The sequence below is a fragment of the Dreissena polymorpha genome, chromosome 11 (assembly GCF_020536995.1).
Source record: "Dreissena polymorpha isolate Duluth1 chromosome 11, UMN_Dpol_1.0, whole genome shotgun sequence".
Taxonomy (NCBI): Eukaryota; Metazoa; Mollusca; class Bivalvia; order Myida; family Dreissenidae; genus Dreissena; species Dreissena polymorpha.
Window position 1 is genome coordinate 6,920,762 of NC_068365.1, and position 20,613 is coordinate 6,941,374.

A 20,613-nucleotide genomic window follows, 5' to 3' on the forward strand; every position below is an offset into this window, starting at 1 on the left:
TTGGTTAAGTCCTTACATTCCGCCATCCCACTCGTCGAATAACCTTTGGTCCAATGATGTTTGTTATCCGGTCAACAGCTTATTGATGGTTTTATCCTTGAGCAGTTGTTTGTTCAAATATCTGACCTGCTCTCATTCTTATCCTCCAATTTTAAGTTTAGATGGTGCTAATTTCTTTAGCAAATGTGAACATATTCCTAGTGATTAATTCGTGTTCGACCCTATAATTCCTTAAAAGAAATGTCTTGCGAAGTTCATATGTAAAATTTGCTTGAACAATAAAACATTACCTTCAATATTTTAAAAAATATTATCGGAAAAACTGTGGTGTTCTTACCAGACAATTAACCATTGCGATTGGTTATGGTGACTCTGATTGTAATTGCAAGCCTGTAATACAATGTTGTTGAGGCACGGCTTCGGTATGGAAATAAAAGTACGACAACAATCTTCTTGCGAAAGTCCCAAGAGTTGCAACTGTCAGATGCGCTTAAGCTGTTTAGACTATTTTATTACGTAATAACTAATAAAACGCAACCTTCTATGATGCCGATCAGTTTTACGCCCACTTTTTTGTTTCACATATCATAACAATTGAAAACCGCAAATCAAAGCAAAACATCTGAAGTAAGCACATGCTTTTGTTAAAGTCAAATAACTGACATAGTTCTTTGAAAAACACACACATTATTACTGACTATACATGCGAGTGTTTTGTCATAGTCGGAACCCAAGTTCATTCAAATATGCTATGCTTTTTTATTGACCATGAGATACCAGGCTAGCAAAAAGTAATAGTGTCTTTAATTAAATCAAAGTACTGAAAGTACTGGTTTGACGATGCTTTTAAAGAGGATGGATATATAGAGGATATTTGTTGGATTCGGTGGCATATCGATTTTCCCAGAAAAAATGCGAAAAATATCGATATTTTCACTGTTATTTTTCACTGTTTAAAAAAGTCAAATACCAGTTTATTTCACTGATATTTCTGTATAAATCAACGGAAAGCATAACATAAATAAGCATCCATTTAAGTTAATCTACATCACCGCAATTGTGTAATTTTTATTGCTTGTCATTTATCTGCAGGTCAATAGTTAATGGTTGTGGTGCAATCGTTTTCGTTCTTGGACACTGCATCCCTTCAATGCAGGGTTGGCACCAATCGACCGCCCCCGGTTTAAACCGGCGATTTTTACCGATTAAAACCGCCCCGGTCAATACTCCCGAAGTGGTCATTACTGGTCAATACTGGTCGATTGAACTTTACCCCCAATTTTAATTTATATTCCATGCCTAATTAAACAATATTGATAATATAAATTAAACAGACATGTTGCCAATAATGTCTTAAGCTATTAATACCCACTATTTTATACCTGTTCATGCAATTTGTAGGCCAATCTCTCAAAATTTTGCAAATAAGTCAAAGTTGGTCAATTGGATTTTTCTGGTTGATTGAACTTTTTTTCAATTCTAATGAATTATGATGCTCAGATAATTATGTGCTTGATTCAACAAGAACCTGTAAATTACTGTGTATGAGTTGTTCCTCATACCCCACTGTCCCCACAGTCTTCTTACAGTCCTCTCACCTAGGGTTGGGGCACCCAAAACTGATAATAGGGCCTTAAATGGCACTTTTTGGCACAATCCTTACTTGTCATGTATTCTTGCATTGATTTCTTTAAATACTTTTTAAACAAAATAGTGTAAAATACTTTTTTTATTGATATAAGAATATAAAAACATAATAAGAAATAATTATTAAAAGAAAAAAAAAATTGTAAAGAAGAGTAGACCCACAATTGGAAAACATTATTTGTTGGCAAAATCAAGAACTTTGATTGTTTATTCATTTGAATACCAATTGAACTTTTTAATATGAAAGGGAAAAAAACCCTCTGAATACAGAAAGGAAACAAGTTAGAAGTAACTATTAAATTAATAGCAAGTACATTGTAATCTTCTTTTGTGTGAGTGATATGAAATAGCCTAAGGGCAGATTTGCTTAATTGTCAATATCAGAGACAAAACACTGCATGCATTTTATTACCAACTAAGAGGCCAGATTTATAACCCTAGAATACACAAGAGTTCTGTTTGTCTATCTGCTTATCAAATAGATATATCAATAGATAAGTGAAATGCTATGGTACCTACAATAGTAATAATACTTAAGTAACATATGTGATACACTGAGATAAAGATATTGCCTTAGTCCTTATGTATTTGAGGCTGTTTTCATAAATAATAAAGAAGTAACTTTTTACAACTTTAAAGATTTTTTTTACAATAAATAACTCAGAAAAAAGTTTATCAATTACAGAATAATTATTGATTTAATATAAAATGGTTCCTTTGTAACGTTTAAATGCTACAATTTTCAATCGACCAGTGTTGACCAGTAATGACCAGTATTGACCGGTTTTAACCGGGTATTGACCGCCGGCCCGGTCAATACTCAATTGACCGGTCAATATGCCAACCCTGCTTCAATGAAATTTATTTACCTAAATATCTCATATTTGAACTTAAAATTCTTTTGAGAGAAATGGTCCAGACAACTGGATAAAACAGCAACAATATGCTAACCCATTATTTTTCGAGGAACATAATTGAGATTTCCTGTGCTAGCCCCCAATCACAGTATGTTGGCGTATAATAATAATCAAAATTTGTTTTTCTTCTCAAAAGATTGTCGTAGATTACAAGTTGATGAATATATCATCCAAGACTACAAGTTTTAGAAAGCCATTTTGTTCATTTATTTTTATTGATAAACAAGGTTTTGTAACAATCTATACTATACATAGATAGCTTTAACAGCACAATGTGGCTCACATGAAACTGATTGTTTCCTAGTGGTGTTAACTAATTTTTCCTGAAGATCTAGAAAAAAAAGGCATTGTGAGTATGAACAAACTATTTGCGTTTATCCGATCTGGTTGAGTCTTGTTACCGAGATCCTACTTTCATTTATTTGAACATTCTGATCAACTGCCATGAAGATCAGGTAAATAATGGTAGTTTTAACGTGGATTTTAATGATTTTAGTTATTGATCAACTGCTTGGAAGCACATGACCCACTTTGGAACGTGACCTGTTAATCACTGAGACTTGACCTTGTGACCTAAATGTTGAATATGCTACTTTCATGCTTGACTTTGAAATCATTTAAAATAATGTTCTGACCAATTTACAAGTGGATCAGAGAGAGAATGTGACCACTAAAGTATTAACAAACCTTTTCTTATATTTGACCTAGTTCCCTAATTTTTGATAGAATATGAAACCAAAAAATGACATAGAGGTGACTAGTTTCATAAGAATCTGGCAAAGAGGTGACACCCAAATTTAAACATTGTAAAATGATATCTAATGTGTTCACAATAAACTTTGGATAAAATACAACAAAGAGTGATAACAAAAGCTCACCTTGTCACATCATAACAAGTGAGCAAAATAACCCAAACTATGACATCATATATTTGCTCAGTTACTTCCAATAACAATAAAATGTTACTTTTGAAACAAATACAATACCTTCCCTTTCTTATCACAGGCTGTTCTAAAACAAGCTAGCCCTGTATCGCTCACCCAAAACTTCTTCTATAGTGTCAAAAACTTGTGTATGATTTGACTAAGTTGTAACCTGGCTTTAGCCTGCCAGGACCAACTTGCAAATTCAGCTTTTGATTTGATTAAGATGGACATTGTAAGCAATTTTCATGAAAATCAGGAAGATAATGTGACCTGTAGAAAGGTAAAGGACGTTTTCTATATTTTAACCTAATGACCTAGTTTTTGACAAACTACCAATTTTCGAACTGAAACTTTATTTCATCGAGATAACATTCAATTCTGTCCAATTTTCATGAAGATCTGGAAGAAAATGTGACCTCTGGAGTGTTCACTAACCTTTTCTGTGATTTGGTTTGTTGACCTAGTTTGGACCACATATGACCTACTTTCAAACTTAACCTAGAATTGACAGAGATGAACATTTACCAACATAAGACAAACAAGGGCTGTTTGTAAAACATGCATGCCCCCCATATGGGCTGTCAGTTGTAGTGGTAGCCATTGTGTGTGAATACATTTTTTGTTACTGTGACCTTGACATTTGACCTAGTGACCTGAAAATCAATAGGGATTATCTGTCAGTCATGATCGATTTACCTATGAAGTTTCATGATCCTAGGCCTTGCTTTTCTTGAGTTATCATCAGGAAACCTTTTTACTGTTATGAGTCACTGTGACCTTGACCTTTGATCAAGTGATATGAAAATCAATAAGGGTTATATACCAGTCATGATCAATGTACCTATAAAGTTTAATGGTCCTAGGCGTAAGCATTTTTGCAATATCATCTGGATACTATTTTACTGCTTTGAGTCACTTTGACCTTGACCTTTGACCTAGTGACCTAAACATCAATAGGGGTAATCTGAAAGTCATGATCAATGTACCTATGAAGTTTCATGATCCTAGACGTAAGCATTCTTGAGTTATCATCCGGAAATCATTAAACTGTTTTGACTCACTGTGACCTTGACCTTTGACCTAATGACCTGAACATCAATAGGGGTCATCTGCGAGTCATGATCAATGTACCTATGAAGTTTCATGATCCTAGGCGTAAGCTTTCTTGTGTTATCATCCGGAAACCATTTTACTGAGTCAAGTCACCGTGACCTTGACCTTTGACCTAGTGACCTGAAAGTCAATAGGGGTCATCTGCGAGTCATGATCAATGTACCTAAGAAGTTTCATGATCATAGGCGTTAGCATTCTTGACTTATCATTTGGAAACCATTTTTCAAAGTTGAGTCACTGTGACCTTGACCTTTGACCTAGTGACCTGAAAATCATTAGGGGTCATCTGCGAGTCATGATCAATGTACCTATGAAGTTTCATGATCCTAGGCATAAATGTTCTTGAGTTATCATCCTGAAACCATTTTACTATTTCGGGTCACCGTGACCTTGACCTTTGCCATAGTGACCTGAAATTAAAAAGGGATCATCTGCGAGTCATGATTAATGTATTTATGAAATTTCATGATCCTAGGCATAAGCGTTCTTGAGTTATCATCCGGAAACTATTTTACTATTTCGGGTCACCGTGAACTTGACCTTTGACCTAGTGATCTGAAAATCAATAGGGTTCATCTGCGAGTCATGATCAATGAACCTATGAAGTTTCATGATCCTAGGCATAAGCGTTCTTGAGTTATCATCCGGAAACCATTTTACTATTTCGGGTCACCGTGACCTTGACCTTGACCTAGTGACCTCAAAATCAATAGTGGTCATCTGCGAGTCATGATCAATGTACACATGAAGTTTCATGATCATAGGCATAAGTGTTATTGAGTTTTTATCAGGAAACCATTTTACTATTTCAGGTCACCGTGACCTTGACCTTTGATATAGTGACCTGAAAATCAATAGCGGTCAACTGCGAGTCATGATCAATCTACCTATCAAGTTTCATGATCCTCGGCATAAGCGTTCTTTATTTATCATCCGGAAACCATTTTACTATTTCGGGTCACTGTGACTTTGACCTTTGACCTAGTGACCTGAAAATTAATAGGGGTCATCTTCAAGTCATGATCAATGTACCTATGAAGTTTAATGATCCTAGGCATAAGCGTTCTTGAGTTATCATCCGGAAACCATTTTACTATTTCTTTTTTTTTTGTTAAACGTCGTCAATTATTAATTGTATATAGATTTCTCTATAGTTTGAAAAACATTTAGGCAAATATGTCTCATGTAAGATAAAATGCAAATAATTAATAAAATATTCCCTTTTAATCAGTATGTTGGTTTATCGGTCAATAACAATATCACTTTGAACATTGAATTATTTAAAAGTTATAACAAACATTAAATGTTCTCCGAACAAATGACTCATAACACATATAACAGATTGATAGGAAGATATGAACAAATCAAGGTTGCTAGGTTGCCCGCCTAGAATGGTCCTGTTGGTATGGAAGTACTTGATATATAAATTTATTAGCCTGTCGGTGTTGTAAAGATATAAAATATTTTATGAATGTCTCAAAGTGTAGAATTATTTTGCATTTAGTAAAAGAAAGGCAACATATAACCCTTAAGTGGCTGACAAGAACTTGTGGCTAAATACAACTAAAAAGAGGCATTATGATTCTTGAAAATAAAAGTAAACATCATTATATATGAATTTTCTGATCAAAAGTGTTATTTTTAGTGAATAGGGGAAATACATTTTCAAGAATAAACAATATAATTATAAATGTTTTGGCGAAGTGCATCATAGTATTATCATAGTACAGTTTTGGTCTAAAAATCCCGTAACATTTTTTAAATTTTATAACACCTTGTTGCAAAAAAAATCATGAAAGATAGAATTTTCAGAGTAACCTATTAAAATAAAATAAACAAGGGCTGTTTGTAAAACATGCATCCCCCCCCCCCATATGGGCTCTCCGTTGTAGTGACAGCCATTGTGTCAATATGTTTTTTGTCAATGTGACCTTGACCTTTGACCTAGTGACATGAAAATCAATAGGGGTCATCTGCGAGTCATGATCAATGTACCTATGAAGTTTCATGATCCTAGGCCCAAGCGATCTTGAGTTATCATCCGGAAAACTAACTGGTAGACGGAGCGACAGACCGACAGACCGACCGACATGTGCAAAGCAATGCTTTATATGACCTTATATATTATTTTTGCAATCATTTTTCATCAATTACAAATGTTTAAAAAAATTATTGTTTCATGCTACTCATGGTACCAGTTTTTTGTCAGAAAATTAATCACATTTTTCAAAATGCATTACCCCTTGTTGCCAAAAAAATCATGAAAAATATTATTTTCAAAGATATCCTTTAAAACAAAAAGAAAATGCCTTCTTAAACCTTAAATATTATTCCTTCAAGCATTTTACATCCATAATTTATGTTAGAAAAAATCATTGGTTCATGCTAAATACTGTTTGATATACTTTAAATAATGTAACTACACATCCAAGTAGTGAGTCCATCAAACTATTGCAACCGAACCACCTGGTGTGCCAAGGCACCAGCCGAAGTCAAATGCCTTCTGACTTAGTGCATTTTACTATTTATATTTGTATGCATTTGTATGTGTTTGAAAAAATGTATAATCTTTAATGACATCTTCTGACCATGCATGTCCTAGATTTCAAAATCCAGGCCCTGGTCTGACACATTGGTAACATTAACGTTAAACTGTTACCAGGCTGCTGAATTTAATTAGCCAGGTCACAGGAAAAGGGCAGTCTAATATGTATCCAATTAAACTATTTGTCATTGTCCGAAAACCGCTCTTAAGCAAACAGCTTTCAAGCAACTGCAGGCTGAACTGGATCTAAACTGGCCACAATCGCCTAAATGTCTCTTTTACTGGGATATGGTTCATTTAACTTTAAAGGGATCTTTTCACGTTTTGGTAAATTGACAAAAATTGAAAAAAGTTGTATCGGATTTGCAAATTTTCTTTTAGTTATGTTATTTTTAGGAAAAAGGATTACTGAATATTTACCATGGTCTAATATAGCCATTATATGCATCTTTTAACGATTTAAAAATTATAAAGCGTTGCAACGCGAAACGATTGAATAATTTGGAGAGTTATGTTGTTGTTGTTTAATTGTGTGAAACTACGAAGATTGCTTATACTAGGTATAAAATACGTCAACCATTTATACTTGGCAGAATAGTCGAGCAGGCTAATGCGTTTTTACTCCAGGACTAAGGGGGTCATTGGTTCGAGCCCTGCTGCGGACTACTTTTTTTAAAGAATTTTATTCTGGATTTTTAACTGGAGCTTTTAATATCCAATGTTTACATTTATCAATATAAAGCATTTAATGACTTACTTCAAAACATGTCAAAATCTGTGAAAAGGCCCCTTTTAACATAATATCTACTCCTATAAATATGAGGTCAATATACATGGACTAAACGGTAAATTACGTCTAATTATTTGGACTGTAGTGACATCAACTACTTAAATAGAAAGAAGAAAGAATTCATACTTACCAGTAATTTGAGTAAAGAGTTTGTATTCAATGTTGCATTTCAGGACAGCTTGGTGACATGCAAATCCCATATGACATGTTGATATCGGGTATCATTGCCGTTCAATAAGTCGCAAAATGCTTAAACAAAATGTATAAAGCAAAATGTGACTTAAATTGATAACTAAAAATACCAGTATCATCAGTATGCCAGTTTTGCCTTGTCAAACTGTCGAGATCCAGAAAGTGCTTCATTCACATTGAATATATCCTTCGAATTCCATTAATTGTTGCATTACTAAATAGCGAAACAAGCCGATTTAAGCTGTAAGAAAGTTTTGACACGAGTGTTATCAAGTCTCTCATGGGCGAAGCCATAGAAAGTGATCCATTCACATCGAATATATCCTTCGAATTCCATCCTTTGTTGTCATTAGCGGAGATTTAGTGAATAAATAATTCATATATCATAAATGACAGCTTCTAAATAGCGAAACAAGCCAATTTATGCAGTAAGAAAGTTTTGACTCGAGACTCTCATGGGGGCGGCCATTGTTGAATGTTTAAACACGAACGACAACTCTGCTAGGAGAATGTAATCAATGACGAGCAATCTCCTACGCAGTGGCGAATGCAAAAGGGAAGTAACTGAAAAATCAATCGGACTGGCTCGGTCTTTTACATAAGTCGCCATTGTGAGAAATTTTTCTACGATTATGATACCTTGGACGCTGCTGTTCCAGCATCGTCAAAAAGAGAAATCAGACTGTGCGTTTTTAAAAGAGTAACATTTCAGAATTCAGTTATTATTTATTATGCCACAAGTTCACAATTGAGGTAGAGACGCTTACATTATATGTTTTGACAGTTATCGACTGCCCCATCCGATAACGCTTCTAAAATCCGCCCATAAATAACATCGTTTAACTCCGCCCACACTGAGTGAATCAATCACATTTTAAGCTTTATATAAGCTTACACTCGCCCCCTAGTCCGCCCGCATTCAAATGTTGATGGAATATTAATCGGGGGATATAAAAGCTATCGTAATATTTCCTTCCAACATGATGTCCGCCCGTTCGTCCTCCAATCATTTTGTCTGTCCCGTTCATCGTTTCCGAGCAGGAAATTTTAGGCAGCTACTAATAATAACTGATCATGCCAATATTGCTTGATTGTTCCGATTAAGTTGATTTTTCATTCGTGCATTGCCGAATTGTCTTGTCCCCGTGCTTTCGAAGAACTCATACTCTGACGAAGTACATTATCGGGGATCATCTACATGTATTAGTTTCAGAGATATTCTCGTTCTATATCCACAAATAATCACCATAAACCGATTTCAGCCATATCTATACGATATGTACTCAATATTGGAATACGGGAAGTGTATTAAAACTTGGTAAAACATAATTTTGACACTGCAACTGCAACACTCTATTTAATACACACATTATTGATCATCGTTGTTATGTCGTATTTCCGTACCAAACGTTAATAGCGTTGTTTTGTTACCATACATACAGAGATACTAAATAGTGAACTTCAAACTACCAACAGATAATTAATAGTGCAAGTCTTCTAGAGCGTCGATTCACTCATATTATCATACGAAATTAATAGGGACTTTTTATTTCAAAACGTTAGTTTAGTCAGCTTTGACTTTTACTGATAATCCGAGAAAAATATACCGTATTCTATGTCAAGTAGACTGTATTAGCTTGATAAATAACGATAATAAGCAAAGCCTGTCGAGCGTTTGGATTGATATAAAACAAGTCCAGTGAATAGAATGATACGTAACAAGACAACGCTAGTAGTAAATAAAGTTTTTATTATTTTAATGTTAAGGACACTTTGTTTCTTTGTATAAATTGAAGAAAATGTCTGTCTGTCTGTCTGTCTGTCTGTCTGTCTGTCTGTCTGTCTGTCTGTCTGTCTGTCTGTCTGTCTGTCTGTCTGTCTGTCTGTCTGTCTGTCTGTCTGTCTGTCTGTCTGTCTGTCTGTCTGTCTGTCTGTCTGTCTGTCTGTCTGTCTGTCTGTCTGTCTGTCTGTCTGTCTGTCTGTCTGTCTGTATGTCTGTCTGTCTGTCTGAATGTCTGTCCGTCCGTACGTCCGTCTGTCTGTCTGTCTGTCCATCTTTTTCTCTCTCTCTGATATTTCGCTAGTCGACTGCTCCAATAGAATGTTTAAGTCGAATGACTTTTGTTATGGCCTAGCACTCGTAAGCCGGAGCATCGCGTTACATGCGGAATTGCGCAAGCAAATATAGCTTTACATACTATTGGATCGTTATACTAGCGAAACAAAAGCTTTTTAGTTTATTCACTAATGCATGCCCATTTTCTTGAAATTTCGATAAATATTTACAGTGTTAATCTGCACATCGTTTCAGATCAGTTTGATGTATAGTTCCGACGATATATACCGAAAAAAGAAGTGCGGCTTGTATGGTGATACGGGATTGCAAAAACAACACGAATAACATAATAAAATTTATTAAGTCCACTTGTATTTCATGATTGATTTAACATGTGTTTTGGTTTGATTATAAACACTTATTTATAAAAAGGATATACCCCATATAATAATCCACTATATGGCATATCCTATCCGATAAATCAGTATTTAGCATGAAATATAATTACTTACTTTAAAGCTGCATTTTTTTTTGCATTGCTGATGCCATGTGTTGTCCAGAAAACGTACTTAAGGTATACACATGTACGTTCCATAACTGCATGAGAGAAATTAATATCAATCGTCATCATAATATATTACCGAACAATATTATCTAAAAACTCTAAATTAAATTGATCGATGTTAATGCACACACAAAGTCACCTGGACTCGGAAGATTCTACTCGGAAAGGATGTGTTATATTGATACCTGTGCAACATTATAGGGTTGCATATGTTCACAAAATTTCTATACAATAAACTAGTTACATATTCCCTACAAGTTATCCTTAGCATTTGTTCCAGTAACGAGCGAGTGGGCGGTGCTCATGTTGTCTGCTCTAATAGTTGTTATTCGGAACTCTTCAGTCTGGGTTTTTCCGATATTTGAGCACGCGTGGTAGGTACACACAAACGCTAACTAGCATATTTTAAAAGGGAGTAAAACAATAATTTCACTTATCGTTGAATAGTAAACGCCACTTTTTCTGCTCAAACGTTCGTTATAGTTGATACAAATACCTTGATCTAATCATTTTTCTTTAGATGAACTAATCTCGATTGTGTTTAATTTGTAAGAATACTATGTAACACGATATAATGCTGCATGTACATGTAAACAGCTTCGGACACTTAACTATGTCATTGCATATACTGTGCGTAGGCCTGGGCATACAGTTTTAATGGAAGTTTGTCAACGAAACTACCAAGACATTGACTCCCTCGTATATATATTATACTATTCAAATATATTTAAAAGCATACAGACAAGTACCAAACAACAATACCTTACTATCCTCAGTCCATTACTAAAACTAATGTATCGTTCATTATCAGTTGGATATTTACATTTCTATTTATATAGCTATATTGTGATGTTTTTCTTTAATCTTATCTTGTATTTGCTATATCTATAAAGCATGCCGAAAAAACAAGAACATGAATTATGTTTTTCAGAAGAAATATTGCATATGTCAAGCCGTTTGTATAGGTTTTTTCATTAACATACAGCTGACAAAGTCTGTTTTTCATGTCTTTTAAGGATGTTAGCTACTGGACCCATTCGTATAGGCGGCTGTATATCTGAACAGTGTATTTATCCTGTATTAAACGTCTGAAAAACATGTATATCGGTGTTATATTTGTTATGTGTAATTAGTAATAATAATAGTAATAGTAATAACAACAAAAGACTTGAATTTTGACATTTCCTTGAAACACTACTGTCGTTTAAATACTAAGTATCCACTTCTGAATGGGAAGCAAATCGGATGTCGACGTTACTGGTCATTACTGTATTAATGACAATGTTTGTACCTCCCGCGCGCGCTCAGAAATCGGAAAAACCCACGGCGCGCGAGTTCCGAATTAAATCTATTGCCCCCATCTTATATTGATAATCATGCGGTGAATCTGGTCATGGGTCTGTCCATGTGGTGATTATCAAGTCCACTTGTGGATATCAATGGATATCCTCCATGGTGCAACTGTCGGGCTTATGCGATGAGGGTGCTAAAAGCATTTTATTACATAACTGCCAATAACATCGCAACTCTCTGCGATACAGAAAATCGCATAACATAACACACTCTCCTAAATAAGAACATGAATTTGTGAACGGCGAATATAAGGTTAGCAAATGCCGAAGCCTAATTAGTAAGAAATGAGAAATCATATTGTTTTCTGTGTAAGATAAATTCTATCAATCAAACGATGCGTTTTTAAAACAGTTACATATCAGTTAAATTGCATGCGGAATACGCTGTATCAGTAATCACCGTACTTCCTGTAAAGTGAAAATAGCTTCTCATTCGCAGTAAAACTAAACGGGAAGTGAACAATGACTGATCAATATTTATGAAAACCAAATTTTGCCAGCCAGCTCGCCCTATGTATTTAATGCACTAACAACTGAATATACATCCTGTGTTTCGACGTGAGTATATTGTATCTCAACGTGTTTATAAGTATACATAACATTTACATACAAGAAACACGTGTAACAGTAATGTAATTTTAAGAAATTTCATTTTCTCTTTTCTCGTAATTCACGGAAGAATATTATTTAAAGTGCTTGCTTCACAATATACAAAACGCACTGTGTTTGCTTGCTACGGAATATACAGACGGTGCTACACACTTTACTGGCGAACATGTGTTAACTTTCTTCACACTTACGGGCGGATATGTGTTTACTGCTACACTCTTTACGGGTGGACATGTGTTTACTTGCTACACACTTTACAGGCGGACATGTGTTAACTTGCTTCACTCTTTACGAACGGACATGTGTTCACTTGCTACACACTTTACAGGAGGACATGTGTTAACTTGCTTCACTCTTTACGAACGGACATGTGTTCACTTGCTTCACACTTTACGGGCGGACATGTGTTTGCTTGCTTCACTCTTTACGAACGGACATGTGTTCACTTGCTACACACTTTACAGGCGGACATGTGTTAACTTGCTTCACTCTTTACGAACGGACATGTGTTCACTTGCTACACACTTTACGGGCGGACATGTGTTTCATTGCTACACACTTAACGGGCGGACATATGTTTGCTTGCTACACACGTTATGGGCGAATAAGTTTGCTTGCCACACACTTACGGGCGGACATGTGTTTATTTGCTTCACGCTTTAAGGACGGTCATGTTTTTGCTTGCTACACACTTACGGACGGATATGTGTTTACTTGCTACACACTTTTACGGGCGCACATGTGTTTACTTGTTACACACTTAACGGGCGGACATGTGTTAACCTGCTACACAAATTACGGGCGGATTTATGTTTGCTTGTTACACACTTTACGGGAGGACATGTGTTTACTTGCTACACAATTCACGAGAGTACATATATTTGCCTGCAACACATTTTACGGGTTGACATGTGTTTGCTTGCTACAAACTTTACAGGCGGACATGTAAGTAACTTGCTTCACTCTTTAATGCCGGACATATGCTTGCTTGCTACACACTTTACGGGCGGACACTACACACTTAACAGACGGATATGTGTTAACTTGCTTCACTCTTTACGGTCGGACATGTGCTTACTTGCTAAACACTTAACGGGAAGACATATGTTTGCTTGCTACACCCTAAACGGGCAGACATGTGTTTACTTGCTACACACTTTACGGGAAGTACATATGTTTACTTGCTAAACACTTAACGGGCGGTCTTGTGTTTACTTGCTACTACACTTTACGGGCGGACATGTGTTAACGTGCTTCACTCTTTACGGGCAGACATGTGTTTACCTGCTACACACTTTACGGGCAGACATGTGTTTCCTTGCTAAACACTTAACGGGCAGACATATGTTTACTTGCTACACACTTTACGGGCGGACATGTGTTTTCGTTCTACACACTTTACGGGCGGACATGTGTTTCCTTGCTACATAATTTACAAGAGTACATCCAGTAAAAGGACAAGAACAAACAGTGTAAGGAAATGGACTCCTAGCTTCAGGACAAGTGCACCAAGTGCAAGCAAAATTGTATGGCCAAGCACATCCATTGTAAGGGCAAGTACGACCAGTGCAAGGGAAAGCAGACTCAGTATGAGGACAAGAACACCAAATGTAAAGAAAAGCTTTCTCAATGTAAAGATTAGCATATCAAGTGTACGAACAAACACACCCTTTGTTAGAACAAGAACATTCAGTGTTAGGGCAAGCACACTCAGTGTAAGGACAAATGCATCTAGTTTAAGTACAAGCATATTAACTGTAAGGACAAGCACACTTAGTGTAAGTACAACAACACCTTGTATAAAGACAAAGACAACACGTGTAAGGGCAAGCACAACCAGCGTAAGGAGAAGCAAATCCAGTGAAAGACAAGCACACTTAGTGTAAGGACAAGCATATCCTATGTAAGGACAAAAATACAGAGTGTCATAAGAATCACACCCAGAGCAACCCGTGTCAGGACAAAGACAGCAATTGTAAGAACAAGCACTCCCTTTGTTAGGAAAAGCTCAATCCGTTTTAAAGACAAGCACAGCCAGTGTAGCGAACATCACAACCATTGTTAGGACAATGCAAACGAATGCAAGGACAATCGCTCCCTGTGACAAGCAAACCCAGTGTAAGGACATGCACTTCCTGTGTAAGGACAAGCATACACAGTGTAAAGCAACACCAAGCATAACGAAAAACACAACCAAAATAGCAAAAAGCACACTCAAATGCTGTTGTTTTTTTTAATGAACCCTTTTATTGACTATTTGTGGAGCTTTTACCTTGAACAAGATAGCATCTAGCGCCTCTTGTGAATATTCATCTTTTTTCAGGCCAAACATAAATGTTGCCAGACATTCCCATGTATTTAAATCTAACTTAGTTAAGAAAATTTCTATTACTTCTGCTAAGTATACATATAGATGTCCCTTCTTTGGCTTAAGTCCTACGTGATATTGCCGTAGACATAAAATACGCGGTGATAAGGCGATTACCACAACTATTCCGCTCACCGTCAAAATTTTATACTTCTGACAAGAGCACCGTATCCTTCTGACGAAAAAGAAACATGTTGGCGAAGTAATATCAGGTTAGTGGCTGACAAAATGTTTTATTATAAGACACTGCAAAATGGTTTCCACTTACGAAGCACTCCATCGAATTTCTGAACCAATATGTCGTCTATTTAAAAGTTTACCAGTCGTGAACTATTAAGCATGACTTTGAAATAGTGTTTACAAAAAGTCGTGTCGCGCTCGACACCATTCGTAGTTGAGAGAAAAATGTAATAATCAGATAATTGTCGATGCTGTCAGACCTGATGTGACAAACTTAAATCATTGTATATATAAAAAGAACATGCCATACGAACCCGTTTGTTTCAATATCTGTTAAAGGCCTTACTTTTTGATGAAAACATGCATCACTTACATAAATATCGATGCACCGCGCAACACTGATTATAAACACCGTATTTATATTCCGTGTCACTGCAATTCGTGGCACCGCTAACTTCTGCACATGGTTTTAAATCATAAGCTGGAACGAGCCATCATGAGCTGAATTTATTTACGAGAATCTTTTAGTTATCAAAGTTACAATGTCCCAGAATTGATCTTGAAAATGGTGGCATGCTTGCACCAAAAAATGTTCACCGGGATCGATTTTTTGCTTTCCAGTACGTGGGGGGCACATGTTTAAGTCTCATGTTTCAATTTATATATATTGTTGTGGTAAAATACAATCATTATTGATAATTATTATTTAGTGATTTCAGATTCATAATCCGTAAAAAAGATTGATTTCATTACGGACATGAATCTTAGCACTTTTCCGTGGAATAATTTATATACAACTCTCCAGAACTTCATGGTGTCTTCTTTGTATGTCATCATTGAGGTTATCGGTGGACTGTATAACCTGACAGCATCCAGCAACAACAGCAGAGCAATATTTGTAAGCGGAAACTCGTTGTTACATACCAAATAAACAAGAAACCGTCGGAGACGGGTGATGCTCCCCAAAGGTTTTTTTTGTCACAATATTGCACTATATATTCAGATAAAAGGAAACGTCTTCAGGGGCATAATTTTGGACAAAATAATACGATGGATGGTTTAGCAACTTAAAAATTTCAAAGGGCCATAAGTCTCTAAATAAATCATCTAACCAGAACCCACAAATAACATGCGCATCTCCTCAAGGTAGTTAAGCTTCCCATAAAGCTTCATTGAATTCCAGTCAGTAGTTGGGGAGAAATAGCCCGGACAAGAATTGCACTATATGTACAGTTTATAGAAAATTTCAAAGGGCCATTAGTCTGTGAAAAATCATCCGACCATAACCGGCTGATAATATGCACATCTCCTGCTGGTAGTGGAGCTTACCATAAAGTTTCATTGAATTCCCGTAATAAGTTGCTGAGAAATAGCTCGGACAAGAATTGTACTATATGTACAATGGAAAATTTCAAAGGGCCATAAGTCTGTGAAAAATCATCCGACCAGAACCCGCTTATAATATGCACATTTCCTCTTGGTAGTGAAGCTTCCCATAAAGTTTCATTAAATTCCGGTCATTAGTTGCTGAAAAATAGCCCGGACAAGAATTGCACTATATGTACAGTTAATGGAAAATTTCAAAGGCCCATAACTCTGTGAAAAATCATCCGACCAGAACCCGCTGATAATATGCACATCTCCTCTTGGTAGTGAAGCTTCCCATAAAGTTTCATTGAATTCCGTTCATTAGTTGCTGAGAAATAGCCCGGACAAAAATTGTGCACGGACGGACGGACAGACGCACGGACGGACGGACGGACGCACGGACGGACGGACGGACGAAGCGGCGACTATATGCCTATTAAAGTTACAAAAGTCAAAGCATAAATTTGCCGAGTGTACTTTTTAAAGAAAACCTGGTAATAGCTGTGTCACTTTTTCAGTCATGTTTTCTGAACTGCTATTTTTAAATAATTTATTTCTTGATGACCTTGCTTTTTGGTTTTTCGTTTCTGTGGAGCATTTACAATATTGTCATGGAAGGCTGGGCGGCACTGAACATTCGGTGTCTCTATGACATACGTAGAGCTGGTACATGCCGGTTAGTCTTATTTATAAGACGCGCAAAGAATTTAGAGATACTTTTTATATGGGCTAAAAATCTTTGCTCCAAATATTACCAATATAAAAAGTAGCTTAATATTTGAGAGCGTCAACACGTGGACTACATGCCGGTTGACGGTCGCCTGGAAATGCGCTGGTATCATCTTCAGCTTCGGGTAGGAAAAGTCTCCTTTTCTTGTTTTTTTTTTTGGTTGTTCCAACATAAATTGAACGTCTCTTCCTTCTGAATGAAAAAATATCAGAATAAAGCGGTGCCAAAAAATCATAAAGATGCGGTGCTTTTACGGACATTGTTTAGCGCTGTTCATATTTTTATGATGTCAGTGTTGAGCGGTGCATACTTGCTATAACTTGTAAATGTAAAAATCACAGTTATATTCAATAAAGAATGCATAATGTGTTGTAAATTGATTTTTCTACCATAAAATACCGTTTAATAAAAAAAAATGTTTAAAATCTGCAAACATACGATTTTTCGCGTCATGAAAGTCACTTCTTTAACGACATGCTCAAATTGTTTTCAGTATTTTGAAGTTAATAGCGATTCAATTTTGATGCGGTAAACGGCAATTAGATGTAAAGTATATAGTTCGTTCGATGGAAAATCTTTTTATTACCAACTTACCTTCTTTTCTCGTGTTTTTCTTTTATTTCTGGATTCGCCAAAAAGTTTGCGGCCATGTTTTTGACAGAAGGATACGGTGCTCTTGTCAGAAGTATATATCACCGTGAATTAGGCGAAATTGTAGCATTATATACGGATAGCAGCGCGCGTGTTTCTTTGTTTAGGATCTCGGCAAATTCACACAATAACACCATTTGTTCAATTAGTGATACTATGTTATTATCATCTTGTTATGACTTGTATGCATTTTACTTACGTTGTCAACGGTTTTTATATACATTTTGTAATTAATATACAGATTGGTGAAAAAACCCGTGTCCATTCGTGAATCTTCAATAAGAACTTGAAGAAAACGATGATGATTATGCAAAAAATGATGATGATGATGATGATGGTGCTGATAATGATGATGGTGATGGTGATGACGATGGCGATGACGATGATGATGATGATGATGATGATGATGAGGAGGAGGAGGAGGAGGAGGAGGAAGAGGAGGAGGAGGAGGAGGAATATGATAATAATGATGACCATAATGATGATGATGATTATAATGATGATGCTGATGATGATGATGATGATGATGATGATGATGATGATGATGATGATGATGATGATGATGATGATGATGATGATGATGGTGGTTTATTATGACAAAACGGATGATTCTCTCTTTTTTTATTCAATATAAGACATACAATGTATACATGTATATGATCATAAAACAAAGTGATGCCATGTAGCAACAATAATGTTTAGACATGTCATACAAGATATGTTAATATATACTTTTTTGACTTGTGGTTTCCTTTAGGTAAAAAACAAAAGGTTTTCATTTTCATTTTCAATGGCTTTGGTATCGTTTGTGTTTGTTTCATGAAATTGCTTTTTGAGTGTTTCAATTATTTTGATAGTTTCAGTTTCAAGTGTGTGTGTTTCTTTTTGTTTAATGATGTGTATCTAATAGTTGTGTTACGTATATTTCCTTTAATAACTTCCCATAAGGTGTTTGGGTTCGCATCTTTATTATTTTTAATTGTATTTAATATTTCTTGTTTTATTTGCTTTTGATATTGTGTATCTAATAAGATGCTGTTATTCATTTTAAGGTATCCTGGACCTCTTTCATGTTGTATTTTGTGTAGTTTAAGTTCAACTAGAGAGTGGTCAGTCAAAAATCCTGGTTTTATGCTACAGGTGTCAATACGGTTGATTCTTAGCATTCTTTATAGTATGGTGGTGAACATCATCTTTATGATCATGCAAATGATGCTGATGATTGGTAAAATTCATCAACTAGAATAACTCGAAACATTACACAAATAATTCGCAAAGTGAACATGTATTAATGCACATCAATTGTATTTCAATAAATTTCATTTATGGAAAAAGAAGCGGCTACGCTTTTGTATCATCGTCCATCTGCAGTTACCTGGAACAGTATATAGAACATTTAAAATAATAGACTAATTTAAATATGTCAACAAAATGACTCTATGCACCTTTCTCTTACTACACTGATAACCCTGATCACCGCTTTTCGGTTGAGTGATACCTCATCCGGGGGTGATGAGCCGTTCCTAGGTGGTCACCCATACAAGTACTAAACGGGCTCGACGTTGCTTAACTTCGGTGATCGGACGAGAACTGGTGATTTCAACATGATATGACCATAGACACAAAGTAGGCGAAATTGTAGCATTATATATGGAGAGTAGCGCGCGTGTGTCTATTTTTAGATCTAGGCAAAATCCACAAAATAAAACCATTTGTTAAATAAGTATTGACAATTATAATGATCGGAGCCATTAGATGAATTTGAAAACCGTTTAACATATTTATAAGTAATTTACTATTTACAATATGTATAGAATGTAGTACATTTTATATAAATAATAGGCATAACTATTGTGCATAATAGCCATTGGTATAAGCTTTGTACACGTATTTCTGTATTGCTTTGGTGACATTTTACTGCAAAACATTTTCTGCAGAAACCGTTCACACAATACTCGACATTTCGTTACGTGATTTTCTTATGAAGCAACGCGATTTGAGTGCCTACCTGCTGCAACGGTCGGTCACACGAGCGAATCGGCGGTGCTCGTGCGTGTTTGTCTCATCGGCTGTCCGCAAGCGGATTACGACGTGTCCGGAGGAGACCGCTGTTCCTGTCTGACTCAACGCTGGTCGGCTTGCTGTAGACGTTCGGCATCGGCGCACTGTCTGAAACGTTCAGTGGTTTAGTATTGGTTTTGGTTAAGTGGGCCGATCCCGAAGGTACTGCAATACCGGGCCAACCCGCGAAGAGAGCGGAGCAAGCGCCTGACAGCTCATCTGTGTCCAAAAATCAGTTTAATATCGAAGTCTTCCCATGTATCTGTTCTTATCAGCTTAATATCTGATACGTCCCCCATTGGAGGACTTCGATATTAAACTGATTTTTGGACACACAAGAGCTAGACATAACACAAGCCATTCTATTAAGCAAAACTGACAGTTTTGGTTTCCAGAAATCAACATAGGAGGGATTCATGAACTTTCAAAGTCTCCAAGGAATAAAGTTGTAAGCAACTATGATCTTATTTATTAGTTCTGTTGGTTAACTTGGATGAAACATATTCAAATTTGTATAGAACTTTGAAGAGTTTGTATATGTCT

The 20,613-nt window shown here is 36.0% G+C and overlaps 3 pseudogenes; 1 reads left to right on the forward strand and 2 right to left on the reverse strand.

The window, feature by feature from the left end:
* Positions 1–19,510: 19,510 nt before the first annotated feature.
* LOC127851955 (5S ribosomal RNA) lies at positions 19,511–19,630 on the reverse strand (annotated as a pseudogene).
* A 580-nt stretch (positions 19,631–20,210) lies between these two features.
* Positions 20,211–20,332, reverse strand: LOC127851976 (U2 spliceosomal RNA; annotated as a pseudogene).
* Positions 20,311–20,468, forward strand: LOC127851975 (U2 spliceosomal RNA; annotated as a pseudogene).
* Positions 20,469–20,613: the final 145 nt, after the last annotated feature.